Consider the following 24949-nt stretch of genomic DNA (forward strand, 5'->3'; position numbering starts at 1 on the left):
TTCTTAATATTCATACATTTCTGGAAAGATAAGTGCATACTGATTATCCATGTGGTCGCAGGGGTTCCTGAAAGGAAAGCCGCCGTCCACTAAGAGCCTGCCCCTTGCTTCGTTATTGGCACAGTCCCAACTCTGAAACACTTCTTTTTTAAAAAATTCACTTTTATTTATATGAGTACACTGTAGCTATCTTCAGATACACACACCAGAAGAGTGTATCAGATCCCATTACAGATGGTTGTGAGCTACCATGTGGTTGCTGGGAATTGAACTCAGGACCTCTGGAAGAGCAGTCAGTGCTCTTAACCGCTGAGCCATCTCTCCAGCCCTCTGAAAAGCTTCTTGAAACCTGTTGATTATAAATTTGTAACCAGATTGCTTCCATCCTCCGAACTGGGCCTTGCCGTGTCCTCTTTCCCAGGCCCCCCACCACTGCCAGGATGTGTACTTGCTATTTGAAAACCACTGTGTCTCGTTACTCCCGTCTTCTGATGGCTAGATGCAGTAAGTTCCCCCAGTATCTCTACCTATCATCTGAGTTGTGTGTCATTCTCCATCCAGTCTCCGAATAGTATTCAACTAAATTCAGCCTGGACTCTGAATTGTGAAGCCCAGAGTAGGCTTGGGTGTTCAGATGTAGTTTGATCACTATAGAATTTTAATGGTACATTTTTTTTTCTCTTAGTAGAAATTTAGAATCTGTATTCAATTATTCATCCATTTATCTATTATGTATTTCCCATTTACCATACAGTAGGTAATTTGTAGTTATTTAGAACAGAACAAGTAACAGTAATTGATCATAGGAGTTAATTTTAAAGACTTTGCATGCATATTTCTAAACATAAATAATGTGAGATATTTTACACACAAAACCTTTGTATCAAGTACAGATCTGGATACAGAAATGCTACATAGTATCTTTCTTTGAGGAGAACGGAAGGATGCTGGGTTTTTTAATGAAGCGGGCATGCAAGCAAGGACACTAAAGAATTCAAAGGGGGGGGCAAATATTTAAGTATCTAAAACTCATCGAGGCAAGAATGGCTTACGAAAAAATGAAACAGCAGTGGTATTTAATTTAATAATAATCTCCATTATCTTTTAGATTAGTGAAAGTATAACCAATCTTTCAAAAAATTAAAGTTGTTGCATGAAAAGAAGGGAAATGGGTGAAGAATATAGGAAGCAGATGGAGTATTTCCTAGGTAAACTTGAGCATCAGGAAACGTGCCTTCGTTGGTTATTTGAAGTAGTAATTAATTAATAATCAGGATAATTCCTTCCAAGTAGCATGAGGAGAAGAGGATGGCCCTACTTAAATATTAAAACTTAAGAGTATTGATTTAGAGTTGTGTGGAAAGAATACTTGACTATGAAGGTTGATAACCAGAAGAAAAAAAAGAATATTTATTAAATGTGAGGCTGGAAACTAGTGTGGGAAAAATAGATATTCATTAATAAATTATATGTATTCATCGGTTAGTCATCAGTATACAAAAAATGTTGCATACATTCTTGTTCATTTGTTCTGTTTTGGTGTTTTGAAATAGGGTCTCTCACCATGTTGCCTAGGAAGATCTGGAACTCACTGTGTAGCCCAGGGTTTCTTCAAACTCATAATTCTCCTGCCTTTTAACCCCGAGTTCTTGAATTACAGTCTTATACTAACACAACAAGTCAGACTGTTGTATTCCTGTCTTATAATGTACAACCAAAAATTCAAATGGAACAAAAATAATGTAATCTTGGAAAATAAAAACACAAAACTGCTAGATGAAACTGAAAGGGTTTTGTTTGCTTGCTTGCTTCTAAAGCAAGATACAGTGTCATTATTATGCATTTTGGGGGGCTGGGACTTTTTATGTAAATTCTCTATCCTGATGCCTTATTATTATTGTTATTATTACTCCATGAGTAGAGTGTTTCTTCTAAGAATTCAAAACTAAAATGCTGTATGGAAAGACTAACTCATTTTACTAAATAATACTATAACCACCATGGTCAAAAACTCTTAAGACTATTCTATAGGAAGGCCATCATATAGAAGCAGCTAACCTAACAGATGGATGGAAATCTAACATATGAACACAAGAAATATAAAAATCCAGATAACATAATACCTATAAAATGTTTAACTTTTAGCAATTGAATCCAAAGATATTGATATGGTTGGAATGCAAAAGAATTTAAAAGTGTACTTTTATAAATGACCAGTGGACTCAAATACAATTCTGATAAGCCTATGAATAAAACAAACATGTCACTTTAAGACTCGGGCAAGAAGCTCAAGAACTTGAATGAGAAATTCAACAACTTAGAATGAAAAAAAAAAACAGCAAAGAGAGATCATGGAGAAAAGACAACTATACGAATAAAAAGCCCCATATGTAATATTAAAACCAAACAGCATTCATTGGCTAGACCAGGCAGAATAAAGAATATTGGAGATTGGAGATTGTTGAGGATTGATTGTCCTCAGCAATAGTAATCTTGACCATAGCATTTGTGGCCTGTGGAATATAGTGCATACCTAATTTTTCATTTAGAAGAAGAAACTGAAATACAGACTTAAAAGCATAGAATGACACTTCAATGAAAAATTGATTCAGTGAAACTAAACCATTCAACTTCCCATTGAATGAAGTAAGAGAATGTTCTTTTTTTAAAGATTTATATTTGTTTATTTGTTTGTTTATTTGTTTATTTATTTATTTATTTATTTATTATATGTGAGTACACTGTAGCTGTCTTCAGAAACTCCAGAAGAGGACATCAGATCTCATTACAAATGGTTGTGAGCCACCATGTGGTTGCTGGGAGTTGAACTCAGGACCTTTTGGAAGAGCAGTCAGTCTCTTAACTACTGAGCCATTTCTCCAGCTCAAGTGAATGTCCAATTCTAAGAAGCATTTATAATCCCAGGCTATGAAAACCAGGCCAGAAAGAATCCCAAAAGCTACAAAAGAGAAATGCTAAGTCACTTACAAAGGAAAACCTATCAAAATAAAAGCAGACACCGCCAAAAAATCTTTTTTGTTAATTATTAATTTATTCTTTTACACTCCATATTTTATTCCCCCCATGCACCCTCTGACTGTTTTATATCTCATACCTTCCCCCCACCCTCTGTCCCCATCCCCCACCCCATCCGACCTCTAAACTCCCTCCGGCCTCCAGTCTCCCAAGGGTTAGGTGCAAAGTATTGGAGAGATCAGGAATTCAAGGCCCATACCTAAACATAATAAAAGCAATTTACTGCAAACCAACAGCCAATATCAAAATGGAGACATACTTGAAGCAATCCCACTGAAATCAGGGACAAGACAAGGATGTCCACTCTCCCCATATCTATTCACTATGGTATTGAAAGTTTTAGGTAGAATAATAAGACAACAAAAAGAGATCAAGGGGATACATACTGGTAAAGAAGAAATAAAAGTATCACTATTTGCAGATAATATGATAGTATACATAAGTGACCCCAAAAATTCTACCAGAGAACTTCCCCAGCTGATAAACAACTTCAGCAAAGTGGCCAGATATAAAATTAACTCAAATAAATCAGTAGCCTTCCTTTATACAAATGAGAAAGAAATTAAGGAAATAAATCCCTTCACAATAGCCACAAATAATATAAAATATCTTGGGGAAACTCTAATCAAACAAGTGAAAGACCTGTATGACAATAACTTCGAGTCTCTCAAGAAAGAAATTGAAGATCTCACAAAAATGGATCTCCCATGCTCATGGATTGGCAGAATTAACATAGTAAAAATGGCCATCCTACCAAAGGCAATCTATAGATTCAATGCAATCCCCATCAAACTCCCAACACAATTTTTTCAAAGACATGGAAAGAACAATTCTCACATTCATCTGGAAAGGAAAAAAAAAACCAGAATAGCGAAAACAATTCTTAACAAAAAAAGAACAACTTGGGGAATCACCATCTTTGACCTCAAGCTTTACTACAGAGCAGTAGTGATAAAAACTACATGGTATTGGTACAGAGATAGACACATTGATCAATGGAATAAAATTGAAGACCCAGAAATAAAACCACACACTTACGGTCACTTGATCTTTAACACAGATGCCAAAAATATACAATGGAAAAAAGAAAGAAAGAATCTTCAATAAATAGTGCTGGTCTAACTGGATGTCTGTATGTAGAAGAATGAAAATAGACCCATATTTGTCACCTTGTACAAGGTTCAAGTCCAAGTGGATCAAAGACCTCTACATAAAACCAGATACATTGAATCTAATAGAAGAGAAAGTGGGAAAGAGCCTTGAACTCATTGGCACAGGGGGAAATTTCCTAAACAGAACTTCAATGGCTTAGGCTCTAAGATCAAAAATTGATAAATGGAACCTCATGAAACTGGAAAGCTTCTGAAAAAGGACATAGTCAATAAGACAAATCAGCAACCTACAGATTGGGAAAAAAAAAATCTTCACTAATCCCACACCTGATAGAGGGCTAATATCCAAAATATATAAAGAACTCAAGAAGTTAATCACCAAAACACCAAACAACCCAATCAAAAAAATGGGGTATAGAACTAAACTGAGAATTCACAGCTGAGGAATCTCGAATGGCTGAGAAGCACCTAAAGAGATGTGCAAAGTCCTTAATGAGCAGAGAAATACAAATCAAAATTACTCTGAGATTCCACCTGACACCAATCAGAATGGCTAAGATCAAATCCTCAAGTGACAGCACCTGTTGGAGAGAATGTGGAGGAAAAGGAACACTCCTCCATTGCTGGTGGGATTGCAAACTGGTACAACCACTCTGGAAATCAATCTGGAGGTTCCTCAGAAAATTGGAAATAAATCTACCTGAAGTCCCAGCTATACCACTCTTGGGAATATACCAAAAGATGCCCGACCATGCCACAGGGGCAAGTGTTCCATTGTGTTCATAGCGGTCTTATTTGTGATAGTCAGAAGCTGGAAACAACTCAGATGTCCCATGACAGAAGAATGGATATAGAAAATGTGGTTCATTTACACAATGGAATACTACTCATCTATTAAGAACGAGGGCATCCACAAAAACTCTAAATAGGAGAGCATATACTGGTATACATCAAGCTCCCAAAAGAGATGATAGAATTACCATATTGACAAAGTTACCATTTTAAACAAGGAGAAATGAAGGCTTCCAATGAGAGGTATTAAGCTAAAGCAATTCATAACAAGCCAGCATTGGGGAAGACACATAAAGAAGTACTATACACAGAAGAAGAAAGATACATGCAATCATTACAGTGATAAAATAATTTCAATATTAAAATAGATAAATGAAAGCATTAATTCAGTGAACCTGTAAGATTTAGAAGGCAAAACTTTCCAATAAAAATTCTAAAAATATCTAACTATGCTATTAAAAAGAATAGAGCCTCTATGGATTAAAAAAACAATATCCAGCTGTTTGCTGTCTTCAAGAAACTCACTTAGTGTCAGAGATGTACAAACATAGTGAAAGGACAGAGAATGATGTTTCAAGTGAACGGAACCTCAAACAAGCAGTGATAGCAGTCCTAATATCCCAACAAGAAAATCATCAGAAGTGAAGAAATTAATTACATGTTAGAGAAAGAAACAATCAATCAAGACAATATAATTATTGTAAATGTTTGTATATCACATGTTGGCAAAGCCAGCCTCATAAAATAAACTGTACTAGACATAAAGAGACAGGTAAGTCGGGAATAGTGGGTGACTTTAATACATCACTGTCTTCGAATAGATAGATATTGCAAAGGAAAAAATCAATACATTTCATAGTTAAGATGCATCATATCTGAGACAGACATAATGGACATCCACATAATAGTCCATCCAACATTCCTAGAACATACATTCTCCTCCACAAACTAATCTCCAAAACACATTATATTTTAGGCCATATAGCAATAAGTTATACAAACACACTTTGTATTGAACACACACTTTGGAACAGTCAGAGATTCATGAAAGGAATCAGGAAGAAACTGAAATAAAAATCAAATGAAAATTAAGACAACCAGAAACTGCAACACAACAGAGGCAGTTTTAAAGTTTATAGCTTCTAGCACCTACATTAAAAACAGCTAAAAAGATATTCTGCAACCCAGTGATACACTTCAAATTCATAGCCAAGCCCCAAATTAGTAGATGTAGGCATATAGTTTTCTTAACCTACTTTAAAAGGGTTCAACCTTCTCTCTAGCTCCCACCATAGGTAGTAGAAAAGAAAAGTTATTAGCATACCGGGGTTCCAATCTTCACTGTCCATACTCCAGTCCACTAGCAAACACCAAACATAAATCAGCAGCTGCAGTGCAGTCCACTTTGCAGACACCACACGGGAACCAGCAGCTGCAGTTCAATCCAGAAAAAACTGTGATGCCAACTGGCCTGTCTGCAGAAGTTGCAAGAAGCCCCAGGAACCTCAGGAGAAGTTCTTTAGGGCATTTCTCTCAGTGATGTCACCACAAGTGAAGCTTAGCAATACAATGCAAGGCGAACCAATACATGCCTGTCGTCAGCAAACCTAGCAAGGCAGAGCAATGCAAACCAATGCTTGAACTCCTCCTGTCTGTGGGGTCATGTTTATATCCCCTCTAGGCATCATGCATCCTTTCACATGTCTGATATAGCAAAACATCCTTTTCTTTCACCTGTATGCCCAGCAAAACATCATTTGACATAGCTGACTTGCCAAAGAAACCAGAAGTTTTCACTTCAAGGAGCTGTAAAGCAATAATCAAGATCACAATGGAAATGAATGTAATGAAAACTGTAAAACAATGCAGAGAATACTACCAAGTGTTAAAGAAACAAGATTGCCAAACCCTTAGCTGAACTAACCAAAGGGGCAGGGGGTGGGGTGGGGAGAGAGGATCTGAATTAATAAAATTAGACATAAAATGGAGATATGACTGTTATCACTGAAATGTGATAAATCACGAGGAAGATTTTTGAAAATAAAAAAAAAAACTAGAGAAAATGGATAAATTTCTAAATACACATGACCTAGCAAAAATTAACCAGAAGGATATAAACAACCTAAAATCTGCAATAAAAGTGAAATTAAAACAACAATAAATCATCATTTAACATAGAAAATTCCATGACTGGTTGGCTTTGATTCTGAATCTTGCTAGATCTTTCAAGAGCCTCAAACTATAAAAAGAAAGGCAAGAAATACCTGTAAATTTATTCTAAAATGCCATTATTAATATTATATAAAAACCAATACAAATTTCCTTGATGAAAATAAGCCAGAAAAATACCTTAATAAAACACTAACTTATTTTAACAATACATTATAAAGATGATGTACCTGGCATAAGACTTTAATTTCAGCATTCAAGTTACTGAGGCTGGAGTATCATTACAAGCTGAAGGCCAGCCTGGTTTTCATAGTGAGTTCTAGGCTAGTCAGAGCTGCATAAACAGATTTCATTCCAGGCATGGAAGAACAGTTCAAATTAATCCACGTGAGTAAAAAGTAAAGTATATAAATAGAATCAAAGAAAAAGTAGCATGATCATTGTATCGGTGACTGCAGGAAATGTCTTTAAAAGAATTCAGTACTTATTCATGATATACTCCAAAGAAACTGATAATAGAAGGAACAACATAATTAAGGCCATATACAAGTATGGCCAATGTTGTACTAAATACCGAAGAAAAGAAAGCATTTCCTCTAAAATTAGAAATGTAATAATGATATTTTTCACCACTATTAACCAACATAATGCTCAAACTCTTAGCTAGAAAAGCAAAGCTAGAGAAATAAAATTGGGTGCACATAAGAAGGAAGAAGTCAAATATATTACAGATGTTGTAATGAGCATCTTAGTGCTAGACCCTGCAGACCCCACAAGGAAATTCTCAGATCTGGTAAACTGAAAGTACCAGGTTAACATAAAAAAAAAAAAGCATTTTTCTGTATATCAATGATGTGCCTGCTGAGAAAGTAATCAGAAAAATATTCCCATTTATGATTGCCCAAATAAAAGAATTTCTAACAAGAAATGTAACCAAGGAGAGAAGATGCTAGAAGATTAAAGACTTCTCATGTTCATGGATCAACGAATTAATAATATTGTTCAAGGAATCTGTCTTACTCAAAGCAATCTACAAACTCAACATAATCCCTATCAAAATTCTATTGACATTTTTCACAGAAGTAGGAAAAATAATCCTATAAATCTTTTAGAAGTGTGCACGCACGCGCGTGCGCGCGCGCACACACACACACACACACACACACACACACACATACAGGGGGAGTGGCAGGCCCTGAACCAAAAGGAACAGTGTTGGAACTACTAAAACATTGACTTTGAATTATTCTACAGAACCAACAGAACAAAAATCAGACTGGCATTGACACAAAACCAGAAATACAAACCAATGGAATAGAATACAGAACTAAGATTGTTGGCAAAAAACAAAACAAACAAACAAACAAACAAAAAACCCAACAAAACTAAAAACCAACAAACAACAACAACAACAAAAAAAAAACCAAAGACAGCCGACAGCCTGTGTTGTCTTCCTGCAGTTTGAGTGTTTCTGGTTTTGCACTTCCATCTCTGATCCATTAGTCTTTGTGCAAGGTAGCAGATATGGGTCTAATTTTATTCTTCTATGTGTTGACACGCAGTTTTCCCAGCATCATTTGTTGAAGATGCCTTTTCTCTTTCTCTAGCTTATGTTTTGGACATCTTCATCAAATATTAAGCAGCAGTAGTAGTACACTTAACCTTGGCAGTAACCAACAGTCCTTGAATTGGATTTAAGACATGCTCACCAAGAGGGAAAGTATGCTGTGTACTAGAAAACTAACCAACTGCCCAGAGCTTGTGAAGTCAAGTGTCTTGACGAAGAACCTACAAGTCACCATTTTACTGAACCAGCACAATCAGACAAGTGACGTATGTAACGATTCCTGATGAGACAATCAATTTTTTTGGAAGGGATAAAAAGATATAAATTTATACATCAGATGGACATATTTTAACAGTGCTGTTAGTATGAATAGGGAGTGACTTCTTTACATTGCTATGTGGGAGCTAAAATTGGGAATCCCCCCGAGGAAGCAATTGGTTTGTAGTAATATTCTCTTTGTGTATGTGTATGTTCTTCCCTTCCCCTCATGCATGTGTGCTGTTGTATCTATGTTGAGGCCAGAAGTCAACTTTGGGTATCATTCATGAGGAAAGATACGTTTTACCTCTTGAGACAGTCTCTAACTTGATTTATAACTCCCTGATTAGTATAGGTTTGATGGCCAGTGAGCTTCTGGAATTCTCCTCTCTCTGTCCCCAGGGCTGGGATTACAGCACAAGCTACCATATCTGGCTTTATTCCATGGCTCCTGAGGATTTAACTCAGGCCTTCATGTTTGCACATCAAGTATTGTACCAACTGAGATACAGCACTAGCCCCTGGAGTTTTGCTTTTTGCCCCCAAAGATTCTGGTTTTATTACTATATCCCAAAGATAGACCATTGATATGCAAAGTGTGTTGTATATGCAAGAATATTCCTGGCAACATTGCTGAAAATATAGAAAGAGTGCAAATGAGGACTATTTAAAGAAACAGTAATATAATTTTATGCATAATTCATGAGTAGAAAGTTTTGTCATTATAACACAGAAGTCATGGAAATTCCCGTATCTGATTTTCCTCAACATGTTAATGTTTTCCATCAACTAACAGTGATTTCAAGTGCTTTTTATTCTGTGATCTCCCTCGGAAGATGATTACATTTTTTTCAACACTGCGGGGGAGTCTCCTACCATATTTAGTTAACATCTGTTCCATATGCTGGAAGGTGAGAATAGGGTACCACAATTTAGCTCCCAGAGAACATTGATCTGTGGTTTGATACCAATCAAATGGTAGAAGCATGCAGGAGAAAAACAAGCAGGACTCAGAAGGTGGCTTGGTGGGCCACGTGCTTGCTGTGCAAGTTTGAGAACCTGAGCCTCAATCTCTAGGAAGATAGGGTGGCACATGTCTCTAATCTCAGTGCTGAGGGTGTGGAGGTGGGTGGAACCCAGGGGCTTCTGGCCAGCAGTGTAGTCAAAATGGCCAACTCCAAGTTTAACAAGAGAGACTCTGTTTCAAAAAATATGATACATAATAATCCAAGAAGACAACCCTGACCTTTCTTTACACACAGGCAAGCAAACGGACATATATCCCATACACATGCACCCAGAAACACCCTAAACAAGCAAATATGTAACGACAACTACAAGAGACAAAGGAAGGAATGGGTGACTGGAAAAGGGTAAAATATCAAACAAGGCATGCGTTAGTTCCAGGAAACAGTAGGAAACAGATGTCATAAGTTCATCTATACAAGGACATAGATGTTTCTGCTCCAGTTGCCATCAGTATTGGTTGAGAATTTAAGAGCTTTACTACTTTTTGTTTTATTTTAAAGTTTGCCTCCATCTCCAGCCTAGGGTGCACAGAGGAGGAATTACCAGAGAGAAAGCCTCCCAGCTTGGCTAAGCCCTCAACTCACGCAGAAACAGGAGGGCGGATGTGAGCTGAGGCAGAGGGATAAAATTCACTCCTGTGAGCCTCAGGAGAGGATGGAGTCTGCTATTAGCTCTAAGGCTCAACGCCAAAGTCAAGAGCCATAGGGGAAGGACAGCCATCTCCAAGATTGTAAGTTCCACTGTTCTTCTCAGCAGTCTGATTTTTACAGAAACTGAGGAATGTTTAGGTCTGTCCTCACAAAATGTCCCTATTTATAGTAGATTTCCTGGCTAATTAAAACAGATAGCTTCTTAGTTCGTACAGAAATGCCTGTATTGTTTAGCTGTAAAAAGGAAAAAAAAAGGGGGTGGGGTTAAACTGGTCATCTCTGTATAAACTATTAACTTTGTTAAAACAAATTCGTTGGTAAAACAAAGTGCACCATGGAGTAAAACTGTCAAAATATGTAAGGCGTGGTTATTCTCCAGAGGTCTGTGTGCTCTTCCTTACGGCTGAGTTTGTGCTAAGCTGGAAACGGATTCTCTAAACTCATGTGTATCTGTTTCATTATTTATGTCTCTCTCTCTGTCTCTGTGTCTATATCTCTGTCTCTGTCTCTCTCTCTCTGTGTGTGTGTGTGTGTGTGCGTGAGTGAGAGAGAGAGAGAGAGAGAGAGAGAGAGAGAGAGAGAGAGAGAAACAGCTCGTAGGAGAAAGTCCTATCTTCTACCTTGTGGGTCCTGGGGATTAAACTAAGGTCATTAGGCTTAGTGGCAGGCACTATACCCAGAGAACCATTTCATTGGCCCCAATCCTGCATCTAAATTGACACTAGAATTATATAATATATTCAGAATATGTACAGAAGTGATCTGTCTTATAACTTCTGTATAAATAAACACTGAAAAATTACTCATTACTATTAGCTAATTAGAGAAAACCACAGTGATGTTTCATTCCTACTATACATGATTTTTAAAATATAAGTATTGACAAGGGTATAGACTAATTAGAGACCTCATATATCACTATTGGGAATGTAAAATGGTATAATCACTTTGGAAAGCAGTTTGGAAAAGCGGTTGTTTGTTTTTATTTATTTATTTTTTAAACAAGGATTCATAGAAATGCTTAGGCTGGCCTCAAGCTTGCTATGTAGCTGAGGCTGGCCTTGAAGTCCTGAGTATCCCACAACTGCCTTCTTAGTGCTGGGCCTACCGGTATGTGCCACAATGCCCAGGGATATGATATGTATAGTAATATCTGAGTCCAAGCGTCTGTGACCACACGTTCACATAGTAACAGGCACAGCAGCGCTCCCAACAGCAGTTTTCATAGTACTTAAAAGGGGCATTTTACTAGGGGGTAGAGCATGAAGCAAGCCTAAATGGATATTGGGAGGCTTCGAGGCATTCCCACGAACTGGCAGAGCCAGATATTATTTCTGAGTAGTGGACAACGTAATGAGGACAACGTTGGAGGCAGTCCAAAGGGAAACCTGGTGTCTGCAAACACAGGAAGACTTGAGAAGACTTGACATTTTTTTCTAGATTGTGCATTTAAGGGAATTTCTTCTTGTAGTATGAATGATTAGTCTCTTTGCTTTTAAGAAGACTCGTTACATTTATTTACTTACTTATTGCATGCCTCAGTGTGTATATGGAAGTCGAAGGGCAACTGGTGGGAACCCTTCTCCCACCTTGAGGGCCCTAGAGATTGAACTCAAGTTGTCAGCTTGGTGACAAGAACCCTTGCCTGTCAAATGTTCTTACTGTTCCCACTTCCACTACTGTTTAACAGACACACACACACACACACACACACACACACACACACACACACACACATGCACAGAGTGCCCACATGCTAGAAGACATCTAGTTTTGTTTCTTGACTGGAACAGACTCTGAACCTCTAAAAACCTGTTCAATAGGTTGGAAAGAGACAGTTCAGTAGACTACTTCACTTGTGTGTGTAAGGCCCTGGATTCATTGTTCATTCCTCAGCAACACACACAAACACATACACACACACACACACACACACACACACACACACACACACATCTAGTAGCAGATTATAAGACATAAAATAATGCCTGAAAATGCTTCAGTTTAAGGCTAATTTACTCAGTCTACTTAGTCTCAGTAATTCTGGATTACTAATTTTACCTACTATTCATAAGCTCAATACTGGCAATATTTTGTCTCCCACAGAAATATTACTACATATATCCCAGATGACGTAAATATATTGTTGAAGAACTAAAGATACAGACAAACTAAGCCCTGAAAAGTCAAAATATACATCATCATTTGATCAATTATATCTAAAAATCAAATCCCTAGATATTTAGTGAAACAGTTCAAAAAGCATATGAAAGAGCAGGTAGCTGCTTGGTAGAGTTTGGGCTGTGTGTACTGCAATAAGGCATGAAGCCTATGGTTCCATGCATGGCAGACAGATATCAGCCATGAGCTGTGATCTGAGACCTTCTACCTCTTTCCCTCCCTGTCCCACCCCTGTGTGTGTGTGTGTGTCACACATTTGTGCATATGTGTCTGTCTGTATGTGACATCCAGAGGGCAAAAGAGGAAGTAAAGTCTCTTCATGTGTCAGTCACCTTAAATATTGGCAGAATTTCTCTCCACGCCTAGAGCTCAGTGTCTCAGGAAGACAAGCTGCCCAGTAAGCTCCTGCAGTCTGCCTTAGCCCCCACCCCACCCCCACATGTCCTAGACATGTGCAGCTGTGCCTGGCCTTTACACGGGTGCTAGGATCTAAACTCAGCTCTCTCCCCGTTGATCCATCTTCCCAGCCCCCCTCAACGCTTTAAACGCAAGGGGGAAAAAATGGAAAATGAAGGAGAAGAGAATCACACTTTAAGGAAAATAAGTTGGTAAACAACTTTGAGTAAGTAAGAAAAAAATTCCAAGGAACTTCAGAAGTTTTACAACTATGAATTATTTTAGCTAAAAATAACAAAATATCTTCGTTACCTTTTAAATATTTTTCTAAATTAACGAGTTCATTGCATCTGATATACCCAAGACAAAGAATCATTTTTTACTGAAAGTATTTAATTCTTGCTGTCGGTCTTTTTCAGGCTCTCCCGATTAATTTTCACCTCAGAGCGTAAACATTCACTGTAAGGCCATTTTTTTCTGAAGATATTAAAGCTATGCGCTTATTTTAAATCTTACTACTAAACTGAGAATAGGGTTTCCCCTACCTTTCAACATCTACAAAATCATAAATAGTCTTGCCAGTTTTATAGGTGTTACCAGTCCCACTCGCCAAGTGCTCCCATTGTAATTCTTAGGTAAAATCCTGGAGAATTTTCTTACTTAATACTTCTAGCAAAGTCTTTCTTTTTCTTTTTTTAAAGTGAAAAAAAAAAAAAAAAAAAAAAAACAAGCACTCAAAGTTTCATCATTGAAACAGTCAAATGAGATGAAGCCAGAGAGTAAATTAGTGTTTGGCCAGGAAAAGGTATGGAATGGTAGTGTTGGTACGGGCTGAAAAGATTCGGATGTCAAGACGCCAGAGAAAGAAAATCACCACAAGGAGCGTACACCACGTTTATATGAAAGGCTCAGAAGAGGCAAAACAACACAAATTTTAAATTTGTTCCTTCGATGGCTCATGTTTTTTCCCACCAGCCCTACTGCCAGCTCATATTTATTGTTCTAGTTGTAAAACTCCCTCTTAAATTTTTTACTGGTTATTTTATTTATTTATGTTTCAGATGTTATCCCTCTTTCCAGTTTCCCCTACGCAAACCCTCGATCGCCACCCCTCCCCCTGCTTGTATGAGGGTGCTCCCCCACCCACCCGCCCACTCCTGGCTCCCCTTCACTCCTTCAGTCCTTAGTTAGGGAAAAATCCCTCTTACTAAACCCCAACACATTCTTATTTCTGATGGTATGTGCTAGTATTTAAATTTTATGTAAATCATTTGAGAAAAAAAAACTTTCATATCCTGAAACATAAAAGAAATATGGTGAGCTTTTCTTGTCTCTGTTAATAGACATAACACCAACCTGGCAGATATTGGCTCATCTGTCACCTTCCATTTCTTTAAGTAATCTACCTACGGCTCTGCTGGCACACCCAGATGTCCTGAAACTTTCCCGAGTGTGTTCGGAGCAGCCACTTGGAATCATCCAGAGTCTGCCTTCTACATGAGACCTGTCTGTCTCACCTGGTAAGAGTGCATATGCAATTTTACTGCGGTAAATGCTAATGGAACACATAGGGTCTTCGGTTGTCTTTGGCTCCTCGTATTTCTTTAAGGAGAGGGTCAACAAGGGGTAATCTGTACCGCTTCCCATACCCAAATGATACATTTTCTGAAAAGTCAAGCCTGCATAAAGCAGTAATAGTTGTGGATTGTTAGATTTCTATGTTTCCCTGCAACCTGGGGGGGGGGGGGGAATCTCATTTTGTGTTTCACTTTTTGCCCACCCCTCTGCTCTCAAAACCATAAGACGTCATTCATTAGTGGATCAGGAAAGAAGCTACCAATTTCTGTGGCGTATTGGCGAAACGGCATCCTTTTTTCTCGTTTCTGATGTTTTCCTTAAAGCATTCAGCTTTGCAGGAAGAGGCTGTGGCACTGTAAATATTAAACTTGCATCGTTTGTATCCGTGATGAGCAGAATAGCCATGGATGGCCAGAGGGCAGACGTGCCACGTGCTTACCTGTCCTATGCAGTACCCATGTAAAAACGGAAAGTGGAAGGATTTCTCTTAGTGCTAAAGTTCATAAGGTTAGAAATGATTCTATTCTGACTCAAAACTCATAGGTAATTTTTAAAGAAGTATTTAATTACAGTTGTCATTTCTATGGTTTCTAAGGAGTGAACAGTGGGGAGAGACCCCCCTCATGCCCCCTCACCCTTGAATAAATGTTATGTTCTTGAAACAGTGACCTTATCTGGTGACAGCAGTGGGGAGGTCAGAGAGCATCCGATTCTCAAAGTGTTTCAGTTCATGCACAATAAGTTCACCTTTGAAATTTTATAGCGTTCTGAAGTGAGTCCTTCTGCTTTTAGTAGTAATTTAATGCTAACCTAAATGAGTAATATTTGCCCTCGATGGGTTGATTTCAAAGCAGAAGCGTCTTTGCTAGGAGTGGTGGCACACTCCTTTAATCCCAGTACTCTGGAGTCAGAGGCAGGTGGATCTCTGTGAGTTTGAGGCCACCCGGGTCTACAGAGCAAGTTCTAGGACAGCCAGGGCTACACAGAGAAACCCTGTCTCAAAACAACAACAAGAAGAAGAAAGTAGAAATGCCTTTTTGGGAGACTTTGCTGCTCCATTTTTGTATTAAAATATATTTCAAACATCTCAAAGAAAGAGCAGAGACTAATACAAACAATATGCATGTGCCATTGCATGGGTTAACACACGACCAGTTTGACAAGACTACTGCGTACTTTAAATAATAATAGTGATATACATAACATTCATGCCATCATATTCTATTACCTTTCTTACTGTAACACCTTGGTTTTAATTCCCCAGAAATTTTTACATTATTATATCATTATGTATCCAAACAGCATTTTGAGTGATAAGTCATATAATTCCATGTATGTTGGTCCTATAGTTTATTTTTTCTTCAACTCGTGCGTTTTTTTTTTATTTTGTGTTTTGTTTATTTTGTTTTGTTTTGTTTTGTTTTAGTACTTGGGATGAAGTCTCCATATGCCAGGTAAGCACTACTCCACTTTTAAGCTGTTTCTTGGCCCTCTGCACTCTTTCTATTGGTGTGTCCCAAGGCATTTCATTTATAAAATGATGCCCTAACTTGCTTACGCACTCATTTCTTCATAGACAAATTGTTTCAATTTCTCACGTATTACAAGTAATAGCACAGTGAGCATTCTTGTGCCCATCTCTTTGTGCACATGTGTGAGGTTTTGTCTGGTTAGATACCTGTGAGTGGAACTGCCCAGCCTGTGCATGGATCAGCTATGCTAAATGTTGCCCAGTTGATCTTTGACGCATCTGTGGCTGTTTACATACCAAGCCCTCGCCACTGTAAACTTTATGGAGATATAATTTATATGTCATAAATATACATCACTTGTAATGATATTCAGTAGGGTTTAGCATATTTATAGAGTTTTACAACTGTTACCTAAATATGACCTTATAACAGTTCAATTTCATCACACATCCCCAAGCAAAAACATGGGACCCACTGGGTATATTCAAGGAAAATACAAACATCTACAAAGATAATATTGTTCACAGTAGTCAGAACATCCATCAAATGATGACTGAATAAACAAAACATAGTGATTTCAGTCATCAAGAGAGTGGAGAAGGGAATTAAGTACTGGTAGGAGATATAATATACATGAAACTCCAAAGCACCCCACTGGTAAGTGGAATCCGACATTTATGAAAGCATAAATATGATAACGTATGATAACGTTCAGAATGGGCAAATGCATGGAGACAGAAAGCAGAGTCGTCGTCAGATTTGACTGAGAAAGGAAGGGAAAACTAGACACATGACTTCCCTCAAACACTGTCTTTGTCACATAGTAGTTTGTTTATTGGTTGATTTTGTATTTCGCTTTTTGAGGTCTTAAAGAATGTAGGCGGTAGTCCGCTGTCTGCCACATAGTTTGCTAAGAATTTTGCCCCAATATCTAAGTGGCCTCTTTGCTCTGCTCCTTTCCTGTGTAGAAGATCTGAAATTTCCTAGATTGTCTTTGCCGCATTGGATGGGCAGACAATTTTTTCTTTTCTTTGCTGTTTGAGCCCTTTCCATACAGTTCTTGCTTCTCCTACCTCTTGACATGTTTTGCCTTTATTTTTATTTAGCAAAGGTCTCCCCCCTGTCCTTCAAAATGTCTCTTCTTTCAAGCTTGCTTTATTATATACCAAGTAGATACAATTTAGCATCATCACGGTCTGAACACCATTTTAATGATTGTTGGACATCTTTTCACATGTTTTTATCATTTCTTTTTTTCCTTTCCCTTTTAAAATATATTATTATTATTATTATTTTGGAGGTGGATGGTGAAACAGGGTCTCACTATGTAGGTAGCCCTCACTGACATGGATCATGTTATGTAGACCAGGCTGGCCTTGAACTCACAGAGCTCCACCTGCCTCTCCCAGGTACTAGAATTAAAAGTATATATGCTACCGTGCCCAGCTTATTTCTGTATTTTCTTCGGAAAAAAAATTCCATCTTTATTCTTTGGCAATTTTCAAATTGGATCTCAGTCTTCATTTCCTTATTGAGCTGCACGTGTCCTTTACCCACCACAAAGACGAGTTTCTTACTGGATATATAACCTGCAGACAGTTTCTCTCGAGGTCAGCATTTTATCTTCTTGATAGTCTCCAAAGAGCAAACGTTTGTTTCAGTTTTGGTGTTGTTTTAGCCCAGCGTGGTAATGGTTGTTTATATCTAATTCCAGCACTGGCAAGACCAAGCCAGGAGGACACCAAGTGAAGTCCGACTTAGGGTACATAGTGAGACTCTGTCTGTTTGAGAAATGATGACGCCTGGGACATCCATCCTTTCTATTATAGCTCAGAGTGCCCAAGGAGTCACACCCAAGGCAAAGCCAAGACTATCTACCTCTCTGGTTTTCTCATCGGTGCTTTTAGCCCTTAAGTTTGAATCTTTGCTCTGTTGCCATGGAATTGCACATACATTGGGAGGTGAAACTGCTTCATTGTTTTGCATGTGGATGTGTCTTTTGTCAAAGTTCTTTTTTTTTTTTTTTTTTTTTAAACCTCTTCAGACTTGCTGAAAAACAGCTGAGAAATATAAGGGTGTATTTTAAAATCCGAATTCTCTTTCCATTTACTGGGGAGTTTAAAATTTTGAGTTTCCTCTGTCCAATGGTGTTCTCTTAATTTTAGTTGTAAACCTGCACTTCTGTTGTTACATTTATTCACAGGTGTTTTCTTTTTTTAATTGATGCTATCACAAATGCTATCACTTAATTTGTTTTTAAATTTTATTGATATATTGGTAGGGTATAGAGAACTGGGTAACTTTAGATGTTGGTATCTTAGTCTGATATCTTGATGAACTCATTTAACATATTTAAGTTTTTAAAATCTACTCCTCAAGACCTAAATGTCGTTGCCAGATGGTTTCAATAAAACCAATTTTGTGTGGATTGCATTAATTTTCTGACAGTTGGTTTGTTGATTGTTTTGAATACCTTTGTTAGTATCCCATTCATGGGATCTTTGGAATGCGGTTCGTTCCTTGCTATGATAGTCTTTCAGTGGCCTGTGTCTGGCTTCCTTCAGTAAAACTGCAGGTCTTGGGCTAGCATTTGGGTGTTCAGCACAGAGTAATATGAAGGCGTTGGTACAATCAACCTTGGCCATATCCTTTAACTAAGGAGCCTACCCCAGGTCCCAACATCAAACTACAGTGCTCCCCACCACGTCTCCATGTCTGTGAAATCCATTTAATCTTTCTCACTACACCAGAACCTAACTACTGGTTTCCTCTAGAGTTCAGCCTGTAGCAGCTCAGACCTGCACGGTGTTGTGTGTTTCTGTTTCTGAAGCATGTATGCCTGTAATGTCAGTCAGATAAAAGCAGCTCAGCGAAGGACGAAGGACGAGTTTGTTTTGGCTCACGGTTTCAGAGTACAGGATGTGATGGTGCACACGGAATGGCAGCAGGAGTGTGAGGCAGCTGGTCACACTGCATCCATAGCCCGAAAGCAGGAAGCCGGAAGCCGAGAGAACTGGAGAATGGTGCTCTGTTCACATTTCCCTTTGTATGCAGTCTAGGATGTGAGCCCCTGGGATAGTACTGTCTGCATCCGGAGGTGATTCTCAGTTAGAGCTCCACGGGACCCCTCTTACTGACACACTAAGTGTGTCTCCTAGATGATTCTAAATCTATAGAGTACAGTAACCATTACCAGTGGCCGTCTGATTTGATTTTCTTACCCAATTCAAGAAACTAGTATAATTTTAACAGTATTTAAAGTAGTGAATAATAAGAAATTATAGAAGAGACTAAATGGTCTTGCTATCACTTCAGAGCTCCAGCTATTGCTTATTGTAGTGTAAGTTTTCAGAATATATTTCAAGAACATTCCCTAATGTGGTAGAATTCTCCCTGGTAAATTCTATGGTTTATTGACATTTATTTACCATGTTTTCATTTCATTACTTTAATTCTATAAGGTTATTTTCACAGGCTTATATTTAAAATTATACAGCTTGGAGAACTTTTTATTGAATTATTTTTTAACTTAAAATATAATTACATCATTCCCCTTGTCTTTCCTTGCTCCAACCATTCCCTTATACCCCTCTTGTTCTCTCTCAAATACATGCTCTCTATGTGTGTTTATGTGTATATATACATATACATCATATACATACACATACATATACATATATATGCCTATACATCCCTAAATATACAAATACAACCTGCTCAGTCCCCATAGTGTTACTTGTACGTACATGATTTCAGAGATGGCCACACAGTGTTGGATCACTGATCTGTGGTTTCTCCAGTTCTCATCATCCCTTAGTTAACTGCAGTCCTTTGACTAGACTGAGGCCTAATGAGATTTCTCCTTCTCTTGGTCGTGTCTATCGACGTTGTCCTTGTTCAGAGTTTGTTTAGGTATCCGTGCTGATGAGATTTCCTGGGTTTATCTTCTCTGGTATTCCTAATAGTAAAATCTCACAGCAAACTTATGGTAATCTGGCTCATGACTACCTTTTCTCTCATCTTTCCTGGTTCATCTTGATCAGGAGCCATCTTTCCTCTCATCTTTGCTGGTGTAGATGGATGGGTTGGGACTGGGCAGCCCGTGCTCACTTGCTCTCTGCATTTTATGTAGTTGTGACTTTCTGCAGTCATGTCTGACTGTTGCAAGGAAATGCTTCTTTGATGAGAGATGAGACTAAGATATGCATAAAAGGATAGAGATTTAGGATGTAGTTATTGATTATGCTGATTTATATCCTCTGAGTTATATCCTTGGCCATATATTTATATGGCTTATATATGTGGCTATATTTAAGTGGTGGGTTTTAGGTTCTCCTCGCAGATTAGTGACTTTATCAGCCTTGGGGAGCTGGCTAGGTCTCCAGTACCAGGCGTGGGTTTCTTCATGTTGAGAGGATCTTAAGTCCAATTTGACAGCTGTTGGTTATCACCAAGTTGTGTGTGCCCCTATTGCAAATTGTGCCATGGCGGTCATTGTTTTAGTTTGGAGCCATAGAGCAGGGTAGGGCTATCAGTTGCTTGGAAGCCTGTGTGGAGCCTTCTGATACCACGAGAACTAGTTCTCAGGGACTTTAAAAAAGTAAAATATGCCGGGCGTGATGGCACACGCCTTTAATCCCAGCACTCGGGAGGCAGAGACAGGCAGATTTCTGAGTTCGAGGCCAGCCTGGTCTACAAAGTGAATTCCAGGACAGCCAAAGCTATACAGAGAAACCCTGTCTCAAAAAACCAAATAAATAAATAAATACATAAAAAAGTAAAATATACTATTATAATTGTATGTTCTAAAGGGAAATCTATTTTATGATTCAAAGAATAGAACACAAGCCTCATTCCAGGAAAATAAGTGTTGACATTACATTAATTGATGGTTTGGCATCCTCTAACACTTTGGAAGTAGGATTTTCATAATAGACATCTGAAAACAACAATTCTTATTCAGTAAGAATTTCCTTTTTGGAGATTGGTAGACCCAAAAGAAAGAGAAAAAGTAGAAGTCTTTAACCCATTCGAGAAACTTGAACTCAAGGATGCTGGGTAAGGATGGCTGGGGAGGAGTACCAAGCAGATTTGAATCTGTAAGAAATCAAGGATGAAGGTAGCAGAGAACAGGAATGAGGTGTGCCGTGCAGCACTCAAGTAGGTGACCGACCGTAAGAACCTGGGTGCTCATCTGGGAGGACGGACTGCCGAAGCCGGATTCCGGCGGGCATTTTAGGGCCGTGTTAAGGTGAGAAGAAGAAAGTAGTTCTTCGTGCCCTGCAACTATCTAATAATACGCTGCCATAGCTGTCTTCTAATTGTAGGAGGTGCTTTATTGGAAATCTCAAGTTTGAACTCCTCAGACTCTGTCCGTCTCCTATCCCTCTAGGGCCAGCTCAGCCCTTCATCCTGTCAGAGCGCATAAAACAGAACAGCTTACAATTTGCTATGAAGGGGTCTTCGGGATGAAGCATCTTAATGTCTGGAAAGATTAGACGGGATCTTCATGCTTAAAGACTCCCATGAAACATTTCAAATCACACGGATGTGTCTCGGTGCCCTTTGCCAAAATTAATAGATTTAGGCTGTGGAGTTAGAAGAAGGCTAAGTATCCATACCCACCTATCATCCAATAACATTTACTATTTTTAAATCTTCTTATAGCTCCTGTACTCTTAAACTGAGAATATATTAAGTCAGAAAGGCTACCTATTTTAGACTCCTGTAAGTTAACACATAGGGGCAATTTCGATGTATAGTGACATTCTAGAAATAAATATCACACACAATGACCTAGAGACTACACCATGTTGATCGCATGCGGCTGTTTTTACTTGCTTGCTTGTTTGTAATTTTGACTATTTATCAGTCTGAGGTTGACCCGCCTTTCTGGTTTCAAATAGCTATTCCAAGAGCCCTGATAAAGAATGGCACAGAGGGACCATGGCGTAATAAACCACCAAGTGAGCTACTTTGAATTCCTCTCATGTTCTGAGAACGAGAATGTCTTAAGCTTTGATAGAACAGGGCAATTTTATATTTTCCGTCTGACTACTTTAAAAGGTTCATTGTCTTTTAATTAAACTACGGTGGGGGGGGGGCTGCTGGGGGAGAGAGCAGAGATTAAAAGCTGTCGTGCTGTAAACGGGGTGGCTTTTAGCAACTAGTAGATGAGTGAAGCCACCACCTCAAGCAAGATGAACTACAGCAACAAGTTCTGTGCCTCGAAGCTTCTCCTTGTCTGACTGTAGCAGTAATTTGGAGTTAATTTGTGTGGCTTCCGCAGTAAAAAAAAAAAAAAAAGACTGTGTTCTATGTCGTCTGACTCTTCCTAGCATGGCTTCGCAGCTGTTAGGTCCCCTTTGTATGGTCCAGCACCGAACCACCACCACAGGTGAAAGCCAGGTGAGCAGGTTAGATGGGCATCTTGGACCAGGCTTAGTGTTCACCACGTGTTGTTTACTCTCCACAAAATGCCTGCGTGGATCAGCCTCTGCCTCCATTCTCCCACTTCCTGCCTTCACCAACAAACGGAGGGCCACTCTCCTCTGGGCAAGTCACACTGTTAGGTTGGGCGAATGTCTGGGTTTCTCTGGGAGTTTTATTGCCTGGCACATTGTCTTGTTTTCCTTTGTCTGCGTGAACACTTTTTTTCCCCTTCTTTGTGTCTGTTTTTCTCCCTTTGCCTCCTACTCCCCACTTGTCCCCAAATCCTTGAAGCCAATGAGGCTGTGGTGACACCTTCTGGGCAGTGCTGGGAGTGAATTACAGCCAGGAGTGAGCTTCCTGGTGGTGGTAGCTCACCCACATACAGTGAATAATAGGATGTATGGTTTGCTTCATCAAAGAAACTGATACAACATCCTACTTGTTCTTGGGATTTCTAGCACTGCTAAGTACCAAATGCCGTAAGTTTCTTGCAAACAAGCACAGATTTGCAGTTAGTGAAATAAAAAAAAATAAATAAATTGACAACCAAGGCCCTACCTGCTTACTTTCCTAGTGGTGGTTCTGAGTCAGGCTTGAAAATGAATGTCAACAAAATAAAGGAAAGCAATTACGTGGGACTAGAATATCAACACCAGACGCTGCTGCACGTGTTTTTGCAAGGATGTGTGTGTGCATGTATGTGGTGAGACACGGCAGTATCCCGTTACATGCCAGTGCCTTCTAGCAGTAAGGACGTGTCCCATGAACAGTCCTGGTGAAGGCAGTGACATCCATCTCAGCTGCCCACTGCCTGGCCGTGTAGGATACAGGTCGCCTGGTGCTGTTTCTGTGCACCCATGTCTCTCAGCAGGTTTCACAGACAGGCTATGGATCTACTCTGTACAGCCTCAACTGGAGTCTTTTTTTTTTTTTTTTCTGAACAGACTCCATCATTCCCACCTCTCCTTCCATGCTGATTTAATTGTTATATTTAACATTTTTAAATGGTTTCTTTTTTTTTTTTTTCATACTGTATGGAAATGATACAAGCTTACAGGTACCAATTTCTCTCTCTCTCTCTCTCTCTCTCTCTCTCTCTCTCTCTCTCTCTCTTCCTTTCCTCCCCCTCCCTTCCTCCTCTCTTTCTTTCCTTTTCCCCTTTTCTTATTTTTTTTTCTATCACTACTGACTTACACTTGGACCCTGAAGAGACTCAAAGGTACAGCTTCTAGGAAAAAAAAAAATCACATGGCAGCTCTAGCAAAGTTGATGTTACTATCTCATCAGGAGAATATTAAAAGAGCCTATGGAGTCTGTTGAATAATCTCTGCCCTCCTCATAACTCTCTGTCATCATCACTGACTGAATAGCAAATACAGAGGTAACAGACAACAAAGGTACACCGGGCAGCCATTGCAGCTGTGAAGCTGCCCGTCTTTGCAGTAACTGCACACCTTAGGACGCCGTCACTAGGACACTGAGCCCAGGACACTAAGCCTGGCTGTTGTGGGTGACTGGAGCAGTTGCATCTGCAACCTTTAAAGGACCACCACATGCCTCATCTTCACTTTCTACGCCGTTCTTCAGTGAAATATTGCTTATTGGGTGTATAATATAAGCATTTATGTGTGGTACAGAACCCGATATTTTTTACAAGTCCTAAATAATCAAATCAAAGCCTAGCCACATTACTTTCCAATTCTGATTTGCAAACAGTGGTAGTCCGCTTGAGGGCGGGGGGAGGACAATAATGAAAATGGGGGTGAGGCTTTCCTGAAATTAAAAGAAAGCTGGAAATACCGAGGGTGTGAATAAGTAACAAAGTGTCGTGTGGTAACTGTCGCGTGGTAACTGCGGGGATGATGGTTTTATTTGAAGTGGGGGGCGGGGGGAGGGAGAACCAGAAGGAGGCAAAAACACAATTTGGTCTAAAATTGAATTTCTCTGATAAGGCATTTCAGAAGCGGCTTGTCTTATTCACTCAGCAGCAAAATAATCATATGCGCTTTAATAATCTTTATTTTACAGGAGTGTGTTGCCAGGGTAACAGAGTGTAAGCAGGGGAACAGCACCTTCCAGATCACAAAGGCAAATCTGTGGAAAGAAATTTCTCTCCGTTCCTCTCTCCCTTACCACTGTAATAAAGACTCTGTTTTTTTTCTGCACTATTTAATAATTGCCCATAAACATCCTCTTCTCCTTTCCCATTTCCATATCTGCTAAAACATGGACAATGGCTTAAGTCTGGAACTGCCAAGCTCAGTGGGCTAAGCAAAA

General features: G+C 39.0%; 2 long non-coding RNA genes across 2 annotated transcripts in view; one reads left to right on the forward strand and one right to left on the reverse strand.

The window, feature by feature from the left end:
* The window catches only part of D030068K23Rik (RIKEN cDNA D030068K23 gene), a 178418-nt gene that overhangs the window by 87883 nt on the left and 65586 nt on the right, over positions 1–24949 (forward strand). Inside the window, exons 3-5 of the long non-coding RNA NR_126329.1 lie at positions 8717–8942; positions 14589–14710; positions 16195–16222. This is a non-coding gene — a long non-coding RNA (RIKEN cDNA D030068K23 gene). The remainder of the gene's footprint in view (positions 1–8716; positions 8943–14588; positions 14711–16194; positions 16223–24949) is intronic.
* 4922502B01Rik (RIKEN cDNA 4922502B01 gene) overlaps positions 1–24949 on the reverse strand; it is a 104507-nt gene that overhangs the window by 17866 nt on the left and 61692 nt on the right. The gene's annotated exons all lie outside the window — the stretch shown is intronic.

The sequence above is a fragment of the Mus musculus genome, chromosome 8, assembly GCF_000001635.26.
Source record: "Mus musculus strain C57BL/6J chromosome 8, GRCm38.p6 C57BL/6J".
Lineage (NCBI taxonomy): Eukaryota > Metazoa > Chordata > Mammalia > Rodentia > Muridae > Mus > Mus musculus.